Below are 21105 nucleotides of genomic sequence, written 5' to 3'. Positions count from 1 at the left end.
TAAAATTTAATTTCCTTTTCATAAATATTTTCTTTATTGTATTTAGAGGAAAAATGCTTTCGTTAATAAGTTTTATGCCCTCAAAGACAGAGTTAAACTTTCGTTACACAACACTTAAACCTTAAAATATAGCCGATGCAGTCTAATATGATATGGAGCTGTTTTTCTTACTACAGAGTTGGTCCTACACCTTGGCTCTTAAATACCATGGATAAGCACCCAAATGTAAACAACAAACTACAAAACATTATGCGTCGATACGCAGACGCTGAGATGCCCCTCAAATATGGGTATTCCAATAAAAAAGGGTCTCAAAATACGCAAATAGAAAACCAAAGTAAGAATAGTTTCGAAATTAGAACAATAACTTTATGGAGCGGCTTACTCAAACTCATGACTTGTACAATTACACTTAAATCTAATAGAGAATCTATGAGTAGATATCAAATGGAAGGTTTGGAAGACACACCTGAAAACATCAGTGAGCTATGGGTCTTGGTTTTGGTTGCGAAATCATGGAAGGAAATGCCTCAAAAAAGGTCTTATTTAGGTTTGTTGTAGCAATTTAACAAATGTTAAATAAATATAAAGATATCTTTTGGTTTACTAGAGGCAAATAACGAAAAGTTTTGGGGTTCGTTGTTCGTATAGTGATACAAGCAACACCTGCATTTTATGGTACACAATCATTGTCTAAAAACAATTTTCACTTCCTTCTCAATATTATTTGAATTAAATAATGATGTAATTAATTAATATTAAATTTGGTTCCAAAAATTAATACCCGAAATAATAAGGTCTTTGCTATTGATGTGGACACAATGGCTACTTACTTCTTACTTCAAAACATTTTTCAAAGCAGAACCTGGCCAAGTGAACATAAGTTTTGCACTACCATAATGGTATTACCATTCACTTATATTGATGAGTTAGATTCCCGATTTTCAATGCTAGAGCTAATAGAGGCTTTGAAAAAATTAAGGATACTGAGGCTCCCGATTTAGATGGCATACCGGTCGAGTTCCACAAAAATGCCAACTCACAATTTCTAGAAGAAATTTTACTTTTAAAATACTAAATAGCTTCCGATCTTCATAAATTTCAGTGATATCTAAAAAGGGAGATCCTAACCTACCGGAAAACTACAGGGGAATCTCTGTTCTCAGCTCTCTGCCGAAAATTTTCACTCAATTATTGCATCTAAGGCTTGTTTCCTGGGTTGAAAGGAATAATAAAATACGTTGTTTCAAAGTTGGGCTCCGAGAAGATCTCTCTATAATAGACCAAATTTTTATTCTAATCAGTGTTGCTAGACGTTTTTTTGATAAAAAAAAATAATGTCTATGCATTTTTTGTAGATTTCAAAGCCGCCTTTGAAGCTATAAACAAAAGGTTACTACTTTTCAAACTTACAGATATAGGCTTGTCTACAAAGTTCATAAGAATATATGAACAACTAATATCAAATACAAGATCAGTATTAAAAACTAGTAGTAGAGATTGTCAAATTTAAATCTGGAACGGGAGTTCCACAGGGTTGCATTTTGAGTCCCTTGATTTTTTCCCTCTTCATCAATGACATTGAATATCAAATTCCAGGTGGTGTAATTTTTGGAGATGTACTCATCAAGGTGCTTTTATATGCAGATGACCTTGACACCTTTTCATTCTAACCGATAATCCAGAGAATCTGCAGCTCCAGATTAATAAAGTCAAAGATAAGGGTTTTTATATCTAAAAACCGCAATAACAGGACTAATCGCAACTGGCACCTTGACAGCTCAAACATAGAGGTAGTGACTGATTATAACTATATAGGATTTACTATAACACATAACTTAAATATTGGAGCTCATTTTAAACACAAAGCGAAGGTAGCAAAAGCAGCTATCAATTGTATGTGGTGAAACCTCTTCAAAAGTAACTCTATAGATGCGTCTACTAAATTTAAAGTATTTGAGACAACTATCAAAAGTTCTCTTTTATATGCTAATGAGGTTTATGGATACACGAAATTATAAGTAGTCGAATTGGTCCAACGGTTCTTTTTTAAACGTATTTTCAGACATCCTTCTAGTACACCAAACTACGATATTTACATTGAATCTGGCCTGCCTCCAGTTTACATAAAAAAACTCAAAGCTAACGCAGACCATATTGTTAAAGTCATGCGTAGACCTAACAACAACATTCAGAAAAAGATTATTTTGATAGCTCTACCAGAGCCCTCTCCTTTTAAAGGCTGGTTTGATTTGTCATCAGAATATAACTATCTGTTGTCACTAAGTATTGATAATTTAGAAGCACTTCAAAACGAACTGTATGATCATATTTCTAGTATAGATGAAATAATGTATCAAAAAACAATAACTCGGGCAAGGCTTTACTTATGTCTTGGGTATAACAACTATTTTCGAAACGAGTTTACTGCCAATTAGATAAGTCTAATCTTTAAAATAGGCGTTGAAATGTTTGAGTTTTATAGACCTCACAGAAATGATTTGGATCCGAATTGTTCACAATGTAACCTCAGGCTGAAAATATTTCATATTTCTTAGCTTTTTGTCCAATCATACAGGAAATCCGAAGATTATTATTTTAATTCAAGTTTTTTAAAACTGAAGAATGTTTTGCAATTTTAAATTTAGAGAGTGGATGGAAAACTTTCATTCGATATGTTTTAGCTAAACTAAAAGCCCAATTTGTGTATTGAAACACTTTTACTTATCTTGTATACTATACACCTTCGTTTAAATTTATAATTTTATTAGTATTATTTATTATAATTGTTTGAAACAAAAATTAAAAAAATAATAATAAAAATAAATAACTGTGTTTAAAATATCCACTCCCCAAACAATTCTACTGAAATAATTGAGCTCAGAATGCCCATTGATTTTGGAAGTACTATCAAGTTTAGACATTTTTTTTCAACCTCACATACAAAATCTGGAATGCCTTATCCAACTCTGTTTTTACCACCTACTTTGATATGCAAAACTTTGAGCTACGCAACGGACAACGGTTTTGCCTCTTAAATCCTTTCCTATTTTCTCAAACTTCGAACTAGGCTTAAACAAGGATCATAATAAGAATTTTAGAGTGTGCAAAAACTAAAGACTGGACCAAGAACATAATATAAATCAGATAATCCTCCCTATTCCAAAAACACAGCACAAATTCATCAACTTTTGAGCAATGGACGATGCAGGGGTGGGTTGTCATATGAGCCATAAAGCTTATACAATCAATTTGTATAAGTAAAGATTTTATTTAAAGTTTTCTTAGTAATTTACCGACATTCACCAAAAAGCGGTTTGCTGGCAAAAACAAGTCAAATTTTTGTTTTCACTCAACTTAGAATTTAAAAAAAAACTTTGGTCACGCTTTAAATTATTTTCATAAAATGTTTTTCTAAGAAAAAGAGCAAATATTCAGGTTCTTAAGAAGAAACCTTGAATACAATTTTTTTAAAACTTTCTCTAAATTTTGTATTCTTAACTTGGCTTCTTTCTATAAGAAAAACATATTTTGGTATGGACCCAGATGGGTACCCCTCATAAAACCTTAATTTTTTTAAGGTTCCTCAAGAACTAATGAACCGATTTCAATAATCTTCTTTTTCTGTGCAAGTTTATTTTATGTCATTTTTTGTTTTTAAAAAAATATTAATTTTGTTTACAAAAATCGATAGCGAAATGTAAATTTAAAATGTATGTCTTCAAGCACTTTATTTAGTGCTTACCAACAATATTTTTAAGACAAAATTTAAAACAATTTTCGAAAAAAAAAAATAAGTTACATTTTTAAATATTAAAATGTAGGAAATATTTTTAAACAGACTTTTTGGAAGACATTAGCAAGTTCTAGCGGCTCATAAATAAAATTATGTCATAATTGATTTTCTGTTGAATGCAAAAGATTTTAAAAGATCTTAAAAAATTAAGAAAATCTACTTTTGAAGTGAGTTTGCTTTGGATGCTCGAACTGAACTGAGATTTAAACTCGAACTTCAATAATATAAATGTTCCAAAAACAACAAAAGTGACACTTTGTTTAACTTATGGCTAGTTAAAAAACATAATAAACGTTTCATATTTATTGATATAAGACTTTAAATCTCTTGAGATTTTCTAAAACGTGTAATGTGTGTGTGAGTGCCCCACAAACGTTTCTTCTCAACTAATTTGGTTACCTCAATTTGTTTTAATTTAATTTTTAGAGAAATTATGTACTTAAATGCCCCTATTTCCTTAAATTCAAGAACCACATATTTTTGTCTCTATAATTTTTAAGTTTTGTTGACTCCTTAAAGATCAAAATAGAAGTCTGCGATAGTAACAATAAACTCCCGAAAATTGAGTTCGAAAAAAAAATAAAAATGTCACAATTAGAAAACTGTTAAAATCTGGGAATGCTTTCATAAGTAGGGTGTTACCCACACCTTGCTGTTTTCACTTTACCCCTTGAAATTTGTAAATGTAAGGTTAAGATGCACACCTTGTTATTTTAATTTTGTTAGCCTTCTTTACAAAACAAAAAAGTGTGTAACATGATTAAAAGACTTGATCCGCCCTTGAATCAATATCGTTGCCTGTCTTTGAAATACGGATATCGAACTAATTTATATTGAACATACAGACTTTTTTCTATAAACTACGGATTATTAAAGCCAAATAATGACAAGTTTTGGAAGTACCCGTGGCATGATGGTAAGTGCGTTGGACTTTCATGCAAGGGGTCTTGGGTTCAATCCCTGCCTGTGCCACCTTAATTTAACAAAAATTAATTTCACGGGTACTGCCTCTTGCGAGGAATTGACAAATCCTTCAAGAGCAATTCTTGTCATGAAAAAGTGCTTTCTCAAACTAGCCGTTCGGATTCGGCCTTAAAAATTGTAGTTCCCTTCTATTCCTGCCAACAGTACTCGCACACAGGAATAGTTGAGAGTTGTAAGTCACTAGGCCCAGGTTCACAATGGACTGTTGCGCTACCCCATTTGATTTGAATGACAAGTTTTGGTGTTCTTGAAAATATTTTGACTAAGTGAATCCGAAAGGTACTTTAGATAAAAATTCAAGAAAAAAGTACACATTCAAAGTTAAATAGAATAGTTTAAAAAATCGTTTTCTAAAAACAAAATTTTAATTCTAATTAAAGATAACCTTTTCTGTGAAAAATATTGATATTTGTACAAACAATATTCTATCGAACAAGCCAGATACATTCCAGTCCCACAAACAATTCTGCTGTTATAGTTAAGCTTTTAGGAATGCCATTTGATTTAAGACGTAATGTAAATTTTTAAAATTCCCTTATTCAATTTTCTACAATGGTTTTAATCAGTACCGGAAAGGACAAAATGCCGGTATCGTAATTTTTGTCTTAATTTTTATAATAATGATCTATGTAGGTGTTTATTTTTCATAAAATGATTTGTCAACAACTAATTGACAATACAAAAAGGCCTGGTACCGACACATCTCTATCAAATCGTTCTTAAGTTAAACAATTTCAAAAGTTTATCGTCATAAATAGTCTAAGAGCCAGCGAAAAAAATGTTACGTCATTTCATTAAAAAAAAAATACGTGAGTAGGGGAATACCCCAGGGTGGTGTTCTTTCGCCTCTTCTATGGCTTCTGGTCATGGATACAATTCTCGTTAAATTAGAGAGATGTGGAGTGAAGGCGGTAGCCTATATGCGGATGATTTGGTGCTATTGGTGTCAGGAAAGTACACCTCTGTGATTAGTGAAATCACGGAGTCAGCTTTGAAGAAAGTTAGCAACTGGGCCACGAGTTGCGGACTAGGAGTTAACCAAAGTAAAAGTGAACCGTTGCTCTTTACCACCAAAACTAAAGTACCGCCCCAAAATATTTGGGAGTTATACTCGACCCTAAACTAAGCTGGAAACTAAATATTGAAGTACGGGAAGAAGACCTGTGTTGCCTTCTACGCTTGCAGCAACATTTTCGGCAAAAAGTGGGGACTTTAGTCGAAGATGATTTTATGGACGTACACAGTCGTAGTACGTCCAATCTTAACATATGGTTCGATTGTGTGGTGGCCTGCTCTTACCAAAGCCTATAATATTGATAAGCTAACGAAGGTTCAGAGAACAGCTTGCGTGGGCACCACAGGGGCCATGCGTACTTGCCCAACGGACGCCTTAAACGTTATTTTGGATCTTCTACCAATCGAACTTTTTATTTAATACATAGTTTCCTGCAGCGTTATTAGGCTGAAGGAATCAAACAGCTGGTTGTCAAAACCTTATGGTCACAGCAACACAACGAAATTGATTCCATCAGATATTATCTCGGTAGACACTGACTACTGCACTCCTACTGTGAGCCTTAGTAAGAGTTTTAAGGTTATTTTCCCATCGAGAGAAGATTTGGAGGATGACATCGTGTCGATAGGTTTCGACACAACCATCTTTACTGACGGCTCAAAGATGGAGTGCGGAGTTGGTTCTGGAATCTTTTCTGAGTGCCTAAAGCTGTAGCTAAATCCTTTAGGCTTCCTGACTTTGCTAGCGTTTTTCAGGCTGAACTGCTGGCAATAAGGGAGGAATGTAAGATACTTAAACAAAGCCCAAACCAAAACCGAAATGCGGCTATCTTTATAGACAGTCAGGCAGCTGCCAAGCCATTAACTCGGCCACATCCTCATCTAAATTGGTCCAACAATGTCGCGATGAGCTTGCGAGCCTGAATATTAACCTCGGTGTCACCCTGATCTGGGTTCTGGGCTATAGTGGTATCGTATTAAATGAACGGGCTAACGAGCTAGCCAGGCAAGGATCGGCCCTTCATAGCTCACTTCCAGAAATGGTTAACATTCCGCTTGGTGCTATGAAGGGTAAAATCTTTTCTATCTAACAAACTGAATCAAACCGAAGGTGGAGCAATTTACCTAAATGCATTATATCTAGGAAGATATGGCCCACCTATAATAAAACCCGTACAAACGATTTTCTATGCAGGCCAAGGCAAGACATAGCCAGGATTGTTGCGGTTTGTACCGGACATTGGCCTATAGAAGTTCATACAGAGTTGGGTATCTCTTACAACACCTTTTGCCGCAGCCGTAGTGACCAAAGAGAAAGTGAAACGATAATCCATTTCCTCTGCAAATGTCCTGCTTTGGCAAACACTAGAATGAAATACTTTGGCAAAGCATTCTTTCACGAACTTGATGGGCTACCTGAGACAAAGATTAGAGACCTAATCTTTTTTCTCAATGCGACAAAATTGCTCTACCATAATCGCTATGAAGCTTCTCTATAAATCTTTCCCATTCTATCACAGGTCAAACGAGTTTTTGGTATCAAAACGGCGCACTATAGCGCTAATTGGATCTCAAGCTAGGTTGCCTTGAGATCGCCATTTCTACCTACCTACCATTAAAAAAATATTTGGTATCTTAAAATAAATAAACATTAAATGAATAGTTCGTGGAGAATCTTTTGGTAGGGGTTAAAGGGTTAACAAATATTATTATAAATAACGTCATTTCATCAAAGCTGATTTTTGGCTTAAAACTTCTATTTTATGTAACATATCAAAAAGGCAGACAGTTTCGATGGAACGAAAATGGAGACAGGCAGCGAGGAAGGTCCAGAAATAAAGTGATTAATTACGTCATTTCATTAAGGTTGGAAAAAATGGTACAAATTTCAAGATTCCATATAAAAAAGGTAATGAAAATTGGAAGCAAAGTGCGGGAGGGGAAGACACAAAAGAATTTGTGTGGATCAATAAAAAATCTCCAAATGGTTACAAAATTTCGTTTAGTTTTTTTTGTTTTTGACCAATACTTTTCACGGTCCATTAGATTTAAAAAAAAACGTTTACGAAGGGACAGCTTTAAAGATCGCGCTTACGTAATCACAGGTTTAGATGAAGTCAGACCTTTCGATTTGGGATCGAACTCCGAAAGGAAACTATTAAAACAGTTCTTGTAAGATTTTTAATCTCACACTGGGGAACTGAATGACGAGGCTCCATTTATTGGCAGTTAAATAATTAATTTTAATGTCGATGTTACTCTTAAAAAGTTGTTAATGACCGTGTGGAAATATCAATTGATGAGTTATTATTGTGTCAATGGGACTCTCAAGAAGCTGATGAGAAAATAGTTTACATTTGCAACATTAACTTCAAGGCTTGGACACAGACATTCTAATAGTAAAGCTAGAAAATTAGCATTATTTGAGTCAACCAACAATTGGATACTGGTGTTTTCAACAATCAAAGGTACATAGATGTTACCTTATTACTGATAATTTTGGTAACACTATATCAAAAGCACTACTTGGATTTCACGCCATAACCAGTTGTGACTACAATCCAGCATATTCTTTAAGAAATTATAAAACAGACCTTTGACATTGTAAAAACACCAAATATCAAGAAGCATTTTCAAAACTCGCATACCAAAATTTGTCCGAGCCTTAAAAAACTGAAGTATTTTTGATTTGGACAGTTTCATCTGCTCACTGTAAAATGTAAAAAATCCGAATACCGTCAATGAGGCAAGGTATTCATACATACATTACATTTTCGGCCTATGGAGAAAAGCTCATTTGAAAATTCCAAATGAATTGCTTTCATCTGAGTATTGACGGACCGCAAATGACGATAGGTACTTTTTTTGTCGCTGGCTTTTGCATTACCTGTGGTATCTCAAATACCTTTGGTTTTTTGGATAAGGAATTGTTAACAGCCTTTACAAGGATATTATGAATATCGGATAAAGTAGAAGATCTGTATTTTCAAAAATTGAAAAACACATATTCCAAGTTTCTACACTGCCAACTTTTTCTTAACTATTTGTTTATATTAAAAAAATATAAACTTATTTGTCAGTGTTATTTTTATTATTTTCACAATATCTATTATGTCAATTAATCTTTCTCACATTTTATCGTTAAAAAGAGTTCTCATAGTAGTTTTATAAGAATAACACAATTTCAATTTCCTTTTCCTCTTTATCAGTGAACAATGTACATATACGAGATTATGTCAAATCCCTTAATCCCATCAAGACGATAATCTCATCCCTACTCTCAGTGAACGTCGTAAAACCATCCTTCCCATCACTTCATTTTATAAGACCCATAATCTTAACCAGGCACAACATTTCAAGCTTATCTACAAATATTATGTGGGTACATTATGACCATTAGAAATTTTGTTAGATTGAAGAAGCTCTCTCAAAACAATATTGAGGTTTATAAAAAACAGTTTTCAATAATTTCAAGAACTTAAGACTTGGAATCATCGTACAATCAAAATTTACAAATTATTTCCACAAAAATTGTGTTCGCTTAATTTAATTACTCTTAAACTTAAACTCACCCTTTTGTTTTTTTTTGTATCCTTAAGGCTAAATCACGGAATTATTTTGAGGGTTTTATTCTTTTGATTTACGCACTTCTTACACTCATTTCACTTGTTCACTGTTAACACGTAATTAAATTCACATTACATTACCAATAAAGGCAGTTTGAAATTTTTCTTTGGCGGTTTTGCTTAGCGACCCAAGCGGCATTGGCCCCCTGGCTATTAATCACAACAGTTACCGGAAACACCCATAATAACAGTGTATAATTAAAACGTTTTAGCCCGATAAAAACATTTTAAAACACAACATTATTATCACGAAATTTATATTAGCCCCCGTCAATTATTCAGTACAAATCAAGACTTTTAATCTGAAAATTGGATTCGAAATGCTTTTATTAGATACTTATTCTTCTTATTATTATTATTTTTTGGTTCACATCACAATCACACACAAAATCCTTGAAGAGGAGAATATTCTTATTGTTCCGAGGATGCTGTTTCGATGGAGGAATCACGCCGAATTTTTCGGATGGAAGATGCCAACCGCAACAACTTTTCACGATGCAACCGGTGCGGTTACCATCAACGAACTGACGGTTTAAATTCAAAGAGTTTTATGTTTATCAGAAAAACAAGACTACGAATTCCGGCAATGTGGGCTCCATAAGGATTCTACTGTATGACTGGAAGGATTTTCAAAATTGATATTCACCACAGACTGTGTTATTGGTTGTGTTGAAATTCCAGCGAGGTGTAAGCCATTTGTGCGCAGGACATATTTTTGTGGATCTTAAGTGGATGATGTTGACAATCTGAGTGAGGCAACCTTCGATAGCAGAATTTTTCAGTTATTTTGAACTTAAATTTATTTATTAAGACTTTAAAAAGATGTTTTCTTTAATTTTAACATATCGACACCTCGACAACTTGTTGATATTTTTGTAAAATTTTCTAATCTAGATCATAGTCAAACGTTTAACTTGGCTGTTAAATTTTTTTACAAAATGAAAAGAAACTTAGGAACTCTAAGACGTGTATTTGTAATGGTACATATTTCAACGAAATCAACACTTTAAAAGTAACTGTGGCGTATGAGTTATATTTAGGTAATATTTTGTTGATACAAACATTGGCACAAAATTTAAAGCGATTCAGTAAAATGTTTGATGCATTTTATTGTAGCAAGGGACAACTAATGCAAAATTTAATTTTAACTATTTTAAGAACTTTGACATCTTCATACAATAAATGAAAATGGAAATCATTGTCGGAATCATTTTTGAAAAATACATCCATCAGCAAATTTTACAAACAAGAAATAATCTCAAAATCTTGAAATGTTTAATTATTATTTTAACACACGTTTCGAACAAAATTTCACTAAGATCCGAATAAGTGTTTTGCCCCAAATGTCCCGTTTTGATAAGCAATTATAAAAATAAAGTTTGAATGTACATAAGGGCCCTTTCATTCATGATGCCTGCCAATTTTGCTTGAACAAGTCTCAATTCAGGTAACATTGATCGTCCAATGTTACAAACAGTTAAAATTGAAAAATTGATAGGAACTAAGAATAATTTGTAGCTTCTTTAATTTTAACTGACTGGTAATGTAGTGTGAATTTTGGTTGTGTCGTGGTTTTGTGTTTAAAACGGTAAATTAATTGTAGAAAAATGTCTGATTTTTGAAAATGTTCTTTATTTTTATAACAAACACACACTCAAGGGGATATTACTCCCCTTATTATGCAGAGGCACAGTGTGAGCACTAGGAAGAGGAGAGAGGGTTTAAAAGGAGATGTCGGTTTGGGTTTGAATTCCTGAATATTGTAATGACTAGGAAACACAGAGTGTGGTAAGGCATTCCACATTCACGTAGTACGGCTAAAGAACGAATCTCTGTATTTGACAGTACGGCCGAAGTTGGGCTCGAGGGTATACTGATGAACATTCCTAGAAGCGCGAGTATTACGGTTGAACTGTTTAAGGGGACATTGATTGACACATTGATAGGAAAAACGAATATAAAAAGCTAAGAGTACTATCGTCAGCGAAACAATTTATTGGATTAGATGTTGCAGGCAGGAGATCATTAATAAAAATGAGAAAGAGTGTTGGAGATAAAGCAGAGCCCTGTGGCACACCAGTATTTATTTTATGGTTTTCAGACTTGAGTCCATCCAATACTACTTGAACTGAACGATCCGAAAGGTAATTACTAATCCAATGAAGCAGGGATTCATGAAAACCGAAAGCACGAATTTTCGATAAGAGAGCCTGATGCCAAACCCTTTTAAATGCTTTTGAAATATAAAGTGCAATAATCTTACTTTCTCCAAAACTATGTAAAGATTTGTTCCACTGTTTGGTGAGATGAACCATGAGATCACCAGTGGACCTATTGCTACGAAAGCCATACTGTCGGTCATTAAGAAGCTTCCGTTCTTCAAGATATTTCTTGAGCTGATAATTAATCAGCGTTTCCATGACCTTGGAAAGAAGGGACGTAAGTGCAATCGGTCGATAGTTAAAAGGTGAGGAAGATTCGCCTTTTTTGGGAATAAGCTGGACAAATGCGGTTTTCCATCCGCTCGGAAAGAGACCTGAGGAGTAGGACAGATTAAAAAGCTTACGCAGTGGTTTTGCCAGCGATGAAGAACACCTCTTCAGAACAATAGCGGGGATACCATCCGGACCAGCAGATTTGTGTATGTTTAGATCTCTTAGGAATCTTGCCACAGTACGAGTGCGAAAAAAGATTGGTCCCATATAATCACTTACTCGCTCAAGCACAGGCGGATTCATGACAATCACTGGCAGCGTAGAATTGGCGGCGAACTGCCTAGCAAAGAGATTAGCTTTCTCTAAACAGCTAACAAAAGGAGTGTCATTGACAACGAGCGTAGGAACCGAAGAAGAGGAAGAATTCGTCATGTTTTTTACAAATGACCAAAAATTTGTACTGCCTTTGGGACATCGCAGTATTTTTTGCCGTAACTGTTGGCCATGTAAAAATTTGGCCCGTCGAATATGGGCGTTGCAGGCCTTCCCGGCTTGTTTGAACTTTTTTCCTCAGTACGGTTGGAAACTTACCTCTTTGGCCCTAATAACCTCTTTACAGCTCGCATCGAACCATGCGTTTTCCTTGGGTCTGATACTTTTAACCCTGTTCGGTATAAATTTTTTTTAACGAATATATAAAAATACTATACACTCTAACTATCGCCCAATCGCACTTACGTCCCTTCTTTCCAAGGTCATGGAAACGCTAATAAATTATCAGCTTAAGAAATATCTTGAAGAACGGCGGAAGCTTCTTAATGACTTACAGAATGGCTTTCATAGCAATAGGTCCACTGGTGATCTCATGATTTATCTCACCGAATAAAGGCATTTGATAGAATTTGGTATCAACCTCTTTTATTTTTTTGTAACGATGAATCTCTTTTTTTTTTAGTTAGAACTTACCTTTCAGACCGTTCAATTCAAGTAGTATTAGACGAGTTCAAATCTGATATTCACAAAATAAACGCTGGTGTGCCCCAGGGTTCCGTTTTGTGTCCGACGCCCTTCCTTAGTTTTATAAATGATCTTTTAAAATCCACCTCCAATAAAGTGTTTCGCTGATGACAGTACCCTCAGCTTTTCATATTCGTTTTTAGATTCTCATCCTTGTTCTTCGGATGTGGACTACCATTAGCAAGGTATGTAGAATTTAATGATGCGAAAACTCAATGCTGTCTATTGTCGCAAAAGAGTAACCTTCCCCCAATACCACTTTCCATAAGTGGTACTTGAATCGAGGAGATTGAACAACTATCAGTCCTAGGTATGTTCATCACAAGCTACTTGTTGTGGAGTGATCACATATTTAACATCGCCAAAAATGCTGTTAAGTTTTTAGGTTTTCTCCTATGACGCAAGAAGTTTTTACCTCTTCTTATTCACTATAATATACAAAGTTTTTGTTCGTACAAAACTCGAGTACAACTCTCATATTTGTGCTAGTTTGCCAATAACGTACTTGAGTCTACTGGATAGAATTGAAGAAAGAGCTCTACAAATGGTTGGAGATCGTTCTATTACCGAGAAATTTGATTCTCTTCGACACCTCCACACGGTCTCATGGTATGCCCAGCAGTTTACCCTTGCGCCCAATTTCGGACGTACTGTTAAGTACAGAGATATTCTCTTTAGCCGCACTGAACGAATGTGGAATGCTTTACCAGGCTCAATATTTCCCATTCATATCAAAACCAATGTGCATCGGTTTCTCCTTTCTAATCCTATCCTCCTTTCCTAATTGCTAGCATTGTGTTTAATCACTATAAGGGTTTTCATAACCCCTTTACACAATATACGCACAATATACACAAAAAATATACAGGAAAAATATATATTTGTGGAAAACAAGTTTAAAGAATATACATACAAATAAAGACTAAAAACTAAAATGCTACGAAAAGCTTCTCGTTAAATTAAAATAATTCGATTGAAAAAACGTTTATACTAAGTGTGAAAAATAACATTAATAGCTTGAGGTCCAATTTTTGTGCAGAACTAAGAAAAATATTATAAATTCCAAAAGGTCAGGAGCTGGAGAAGATGAAATATACTAACTAACTTTAAGCAGCTCCTGATGCAAGCACACGTTAATCATTAGCGTTCATCGCCTTTGAAATCAAGATAGTAAATGCTTGACAATGTGAACTAATTCGTGTGATGAATAGTATTCATCAATGTTACTTGATAGAAAAAGCGGTCAATATCAATTGACAATATTACTTAATGGTGTGTAAGGTAATATAGGCATATATCTCTGTATTTAACACTATATAAATCCAAAAACATCTAGGTTATGTTATATATGAAAAATCCCAAGCCTTTTAGTAGATGAAGGTATTTACATATCTTCTAATTTTTGAGTTTTAAGTCATGAAACAGAAGAAAGCTCTTAGAAACTTTTTTTCTCAGCTGAATTTCATAAATATTGGCAACTGCTAGAGGTGGCAATTGGCAATTTGTTAATTTACAACTTAATAAGTGTCAAACTCTGTTATATACAAAATTTTACGAATTTTACGATTGTGGAGAACTGTAGGAAAATACCTGACGATGTTCATCGTTTCGTTTCATAGAGAAATTGTCAATTGTTTTTTACAATTGTCAGAAATTTTCAGACAAATTTGTACTGAACATTTATTTATGAAATGGAAAAAAAATAAAATGTACATATTTGTCAATATTTAATTGAAAATTTCGACATGGAACTTAGTTACGTTGAAATATTGGCAGTGAAAAGATCTTACATAATAAACGACATATTTCCAAGTGAATGTGATGGTGATTCTCAGTAGGGTCTCCGTATAATACGTAGTCGGTTCCTTTGGAATTTTAAACACAGAATAAATAATGATTTCGATTTGTCAATTGACCATACCACTTCACTTTTTAATAAAACGTGGCAAACTTTTTTAAATTCAAAGAATGCCAGTATTTTGTTACTTCTAACATTAAAAAACTGATCGAAAAACGATACAAAATTGAAAAAAAATTCAAAGTTTTTGTTCGAAAACTGACCTGTTTTTCGATCATAACACATTCAAAATTACACAATGAAATTGTCACATATTTTAAATTAGTGTGACATATTTGTAGAATTTCATCATGCCTCGTAGAAGAATTTTAAGTAAGGAAAAAAGATCAAAAATCACTGCATACAAAGATTGTGGCCTCTCTGATAGTGACATCGCTAGACAAATAGGAAGATACAATACAGTTATTCATAATTTTTTTTATGTTAGGTGATAGTTATTTAAACCTTGGCAACCAAACTCAAAATAAAAAGCTTACAACACATCATGTTCGAATGGTATCGAGTCAGAAACAAGCTTATTGCTTCACAAATTTAGGCCAAACTTGATTTAAAGTATTCTACTCGACGAAACGTTAGAGAAATTTTAAAAGCAAACAGCAACCTAAATAAAAAAAAATAGGTGGCGCAACAGTCCGTTGAGAAATAGGAAATAGTGACTTACAACTCTCAACCATTCCTGTGTGCGAGTAATGTTGAAATTTGAAAACCGAATCCGAACGGCGTATTTGAGAACTTTTCAACTTTTCATACCAAGAATTACTCGAAAGAGTCAGTACCCGTAACAAAAAAAAACTTTAAGATGGCAGAGACAGGATCGAAACCAAAACCTCTGGCATGCGAGTCCAACGCACTGTTTTTTTAAATTCATTTGTATTACTTCAATCATGAACCGAAGGAGCTCTGCTCCGCCTTATGACATGACATCCCGATTGTACAGGAGTTGTCTATTCACGGTTCGCCGTGTGACGTGGTAGATTAGCGTAACTGCAAATCTATCCTGTATCAGACCGAATCTATCTAAAAGAGGAATGCTTCTGGTGGAATGAAGCCGCTCAAGCGTGCACTTTCAAAATACTCGTCGTTTGAAGACATAGCTCTTGCAATATGACCTCGAACGAGTTTTATCACGAAATTGTGAATTATTTTGATTCGAGCCCCGTTGTACAGGACCTCGTTGGAATAGTAATGCACGAAAGAAGATTTGGCTGTTCGATATAAGACGGTAAAGCGTCGTAAACACTGCCGCTCGAACATCCGAAACTTCTCCATCTGGAAACAGGCGACGTTGAACAACACAGGGCGTATGAGGGACATGTAGTAAGTTACCTTCACTCCACTTCACTTCCAGTCGTCGCAATATCACTGAATCTTGTCGAAATCTCGCTTCAATAGAATTCTAATAACCTCAACCTTACGGGCCATTCTGTACGCAATTAGATCGTCGGTGGCGTACGCAATTGCCTTTGTTAGACTACCTATCAGATAGCTGGTGTATAATGCTGAAGAGAATCGGCGAATTCATCGCAAACTGGTAGAAGTTACAGTGCCACTTATGACAACAAACTTTCTACCGTTAAACATATCATAAAGTATATACAACAATGGCTTGATTATGCCAAGCCTGCTCAGTTTTAGGTAAATACCCTCTAACCATACGGTGTCAAAGGCTTTTTCCAGATCAACCAAAACAGCACACGTGCATTGTTGTTTTGATTTATTCCATTGTTTATCAGACCCGCCTGGATCCGAACTGTTTATCTAGAATTATTTTGTTGTCCGCAGCCCAGATTGGAATGCACTAACCATCATGCCACGGGTACTTCAACCTAGTTTGCAAAAAAAAGATCAAAGAAGCCACCTTTAGATGTACCCCATAAGTCAGGAATGTTGCATTTTGCTGAAAGTCACAAAAACTGGACCCAAGACCGGACAAAAGTTCTGTTTAGAGATGAACAAAATTTCAATTTATATCGTACTGGTTAGGGCAGCTTTTCCTTCAAATTAAAAAGACTGAAAATAAATTTCGGCCTGGACGGATGAACTAAGAAATGTATGCCAAGTTTGTTAGAATAAGTTGTTGCTGAGCTAGCTGAAGAGTTATGCGGAACTGTCTTCATAAACAAATAAACAAATAACATTTCTCGATTGGGTGCCTCGAAGTCTCGATTAAAATCCCATAGAGAATCTCTGGGGAAATACTAACAAGGCGTATTTGTGCCAACTGGCTCCAATTTGGCAACATGCAATAATTGAACAATGGGTCGCAATTACAACCGAACTGGAAAAGCTTGTAACATACAATGACAAGACGAATGCTATTGGTAGTAGAAGCTCATGGCTCTACAAAATATTGACTTAATCAATTACAATTTTCTGATCGCCAACTTACCGTTGTTTTTAATGACAATCTAAGTGTTCTTATGGGAATTTTCTCTTATGTATTATTTCGTTAGCAAGTCTCCCGTTTTCGGCTCTCACACTAAACCAATTTTAACAATTAAGGTGCCAAAAGAAAGTGGCTAAGAGAATTGCATTTTATAATTTGTGAAAAAATTTAACATTCTATTAAAATAAAAATATGAAATACTGGAATAAAATAAGAGCGAAAATAGTTTGAATATTTGAACGGACTAATCGAATCAAGTTAGTTTCCAAGTATTTAATATTTTTTGGAACGAGTTCTTTCTTCTGTTATGAGCAGTCTAAGGATAAGCTAATTAAGTCTATGAAGCATGCAGAATGCACTGCCCATACCTCAAGTACACCTCATACCGGAATTAAAAACTCATCCCAAGAAAATATAACACTGGTAATTGAAGATCAATGGTTTGTATCTTTCATATTCCCGTTTGAGTTTGAGAGTTATTCAAACTATTTTGAAACAATTGCCCTTTAAATCTCTTAAAACATTTCCTTATTATTTTGTACTTAAAGATCGCATACAAATTATTGTAAAGGGTCCCCCAATTGACTTTTTTTCAACTAGTGCTTGTTTCGTGAATGGTAATATGTCTTATGTCTGATTTGACAGATAATTAGTTTATCCTTCCGCTGAACGAATATGGTTGTGTACACGCTAAAAAACGCTGGGAAATATTTTGACATTACTTTAAAAATCATGGATATGTTCGTTATCTTGTGAAAAAATTGAAAGAATTGTCATCCTCATCGATAGACCAAATCATGGAAAGCCATAAAACAGTTCAGTTGCTGGTGTGGCTGAAAGTGGTGCGTAAAGCGCCATCAACATCAATTCAACTTGCGAAGTTCTCAAGAATTGAACATTTAGTAGAAATTATTGAGACGAATTTTGTATAAAGAGTCCATACAAAGTCTAATTGTTCCACGAGTTGAAGCCAACTGACCATCCAATATGCTTTCGATTCGCTGAGTGAGCCTACGATCGACTTGGAAAGATGACGATTTTGGCCAAAAAAAATTATCTTTTCAGATAAATCTCATTTTGATCTTGAATTGTCACATTTGGGGAACAGAAAACCCGCACGCACGAGTCACTGTTTGGTGCGGATTTTGGTCCAGAAGCATATTAGGGAAATGAGCAAGGAGTGGCCATTACAGTCAAAGGCGAACGTTATCGGGCCATGTTGAATGATTTTTTTTACAAAACTTGAAGAGGAGGATATTGGCAACATTTGGTTTCAACAGGACAGCTGATACATTCGATATTTTCCGCCCTGTTTATAAAGATCGCATTATCAGCCGCAGAGCTGGTGTCGGTCGTTTGGCCACCTCGGAGCTGCGATTTGACACTGTTGGACTATTATTTGTGGGGTGCCGTAAAAGATAAGTGTTACACCGACAAGCTTGAGACAATTACCACTTTAAATGACAATATTCCGGAAGCCATTGGCCAGAGATAAGGCCATTTGAATGAAACTATTTTCCATTATAATAACCGCAAGGATTGTACTTTCAAATTAAAAAAAGAAATTTAAGAAAATATTCATTTTTTTTTGTAAAGCATTTATTGGCGGATCCCTTATTATAATGGAATCTTTTGTGCATCAAAATCTTTTTAGCAATTGGCTTGAAATGAGACAGCACTTGAACGGAGTGTTTTCATAATAAATAGGAAATCTTGCCCTTACCATAAATCGTGTTCATTTTATTGCATTTTAAAAAGAAACTTTCATTTGGCCTTCTTTTTACAGTAGCTGAGAATATCCAACTTTGAAAAAATGAAATTCAGCTCTAAAACATGTGTACAGAAATGTGTATATCTCAATGAAATTTCGGCTTCAAAACCATTACTATAAGTTAAGGAATTTAAGGTATTGAAACTGGCAGTATAATAAGTTTAAATCAACATACATTTTAATTTTACTCTCTTTTTTATTTTAAAACTAAAAATCCATAACATATATTAATTTCTATAAAAGTCTTTAAGGATTCCTTACATAAAACCTCCTCTCTGTCGTTTATTTTTATATTTTATCCCTCAAAAAACCCGATAGCTATATAAGCTTGCATTCAATTTAAGGCAACAATCATTATTGCAAATTTAGATCACGCCAAAATCCTAGTTCTAGAAAATGGAAAACAAATTAAATGACACCCAAACATGACACAGTCAGTTTCTTAAAGAACGAATCAATTTAACAAGACCGCCTTTCATGTTTTCCCTTCACCATCTCCACCCAAGAACCCTCCGATTGGGATAGGAATAGAAATAGCAGCGCAGCGTGGCAACCTAAACATGTGGAGACAAATCGAACTGAGTAAAAAACAAACAAGAAAAACACATAAAAATAACAAAAGAAAGGATAATCTCTTTTAAAATACCCCAATTTCTTAGGCTTTTAATACGAGACGTTGATACTTTTTGTTACAATATCCCTTAAACATGGGTGGCTATGAGCCAAGAGCGGTGATGGTGTTGAAAAGAATCCTTGGATAATGTCCCTTAAATGTTTCTTCTATTCTTTCTACTAGAAGTCTGTTTTTAAATTAAAACAAACGCCGGAAAACAAAAACAAATCGGATAGCTCGGGCCAAGAGGAGAGGCACGCGAAGAATGGTGTTATTTGGAGTTTAACATTCAAAAGAGCATCACAGTCCTTTCTTTTCATTTACACAGTACTGTGCAAACACAATTGATAAGTTTTAGCTTCCTAGCTTTTTTGAACAACGTAAAGGAAAACTGAATATGATATTTTAGATACTTAAGATACTCACTTAAAAAAACATTCCGAACTTGAGACTTTTGAAAGCTTCATTTATTCATGATTGGTACTTGAAGTTTGAGTATCCTAATTCACTGCAAGATGTTTTTCTACCCCTCCGTCCGAAATTGGGTACAATTTGCATCTCTTGGCTGTTGCTCCAGCAACTTACTTAACTCCCTTGGACAGTATCGAACGTAGAGCATTCAAATTGAATAGTGAAAGCATCAGTGAATCATTTAAATGTTGACTTGAACACCATCGTAAGACTTCCTTTTTCTCCTTTTTTATCGTTATTCTAACAAATTATGCTCTATAGAAATAACCAATTGCATTCCTCATTTCAACCAATGCAACCTTAATACTCCTTGAGGAATGCTCTGCTCATCCATATTTCCTCAAAACCAATTTAAGCTGTACTATCAAGTACAGATATTCGTTCTTTAGCCGTACTAAGCGAATGTTTAATTCTTTATCACTCTGTGTTTGCCATTCATTTCAGTATTCAAAAAATCATAACCAATGTGCAGTGACACCTCTTTTCAAACCCTCTCTACTTTTCCTAATGCACACACATTCTTTAATCATAATAAGGATAATACAAAAACTTCTTAATCCGTATGGAACCCTAAGTGAAATGTGAGCATCATTTTGTTAAGTAATTCTTTTCTCACATTTCTTGTGAAAATAAGGGTTGGAAGACTTCTTCTTTTTCTGTGACATTTTAAATACCCTTAGTCTTTTTTGTAATCCTCATATATCACTGCTCTAGAGTGAGATCTTTCCCGTTTCTCAGTCAAAGTTTTTATTTTTTTTATTTTTGTTGTAAGATTAAATAGTGATGCAGAGTTACTAGAACATTAGTTTTCGGCCACATCATTAGTAGTTAGTGAAGTTCTGATTCAAAAATCGGTCTTCAAATATTGTTACACTTAAGCAGTGAATGAGTAAAAATAATCCTATACCCGATAGTCACTGGTATAAATTATTTCAACAATTTTCTTATGCACCTCTCTGTATTTATGGAATTTTATTTATGTTTTTCATTTTTCCTTAAGATAATCATAAGAAAATTTGTTGTAAAGCCCCCAAAGCGGGTATTTGATATTTGAGTGGCGGCTTTATCATAACCTATAGGGCAGTTATTATATAATAATAAACAGACCCTTTCCTTCCATGAAGTTTGGGATGA

The 21105-nt window shown here is 34.5% G+C and overlaps 1 protein-coding gene across 1 annotated transcript in view; it reads right to left on the bottom strand.

Annotated features, from left to right (window-relative positions):
- LOC129941192 (uncharacterized) overlaps positions 1-9930 on the bottom strand; it is a 214381-nt gene extending 204451 nt beyond the window's left edge. The window contains exon 1 of the mRNA XM_056049764.1: positions 9367-9930. The gene's annotated coding sequence lies outside the window, so the exon portion shown is untranslated. The remainder of the gene's footprint in view (positions 1-9366) is intronic.
- Between the last annotated feature and the right edge of the window lie 11175 nt (positions 9931-21105).

This window comes from Eupeodes corollae, chromosome 1 (assembly GCF_945859685.1).
Source record: "Eupeodes corollae chromosome 1, idEupCoro1.1, whole genome shotgun sequence".
Classification (NCBI taxonomy): Eukaryota; Metazoa; Arthropoda; class Insecta; order Diptera; family Syrphidae; genus Eupeodes; species Eupeodes corollae.
Note: the sequence above shows the minus strand (reverse complement) of the source record. Positions and strands in the feature narration are given on the sequence as shown.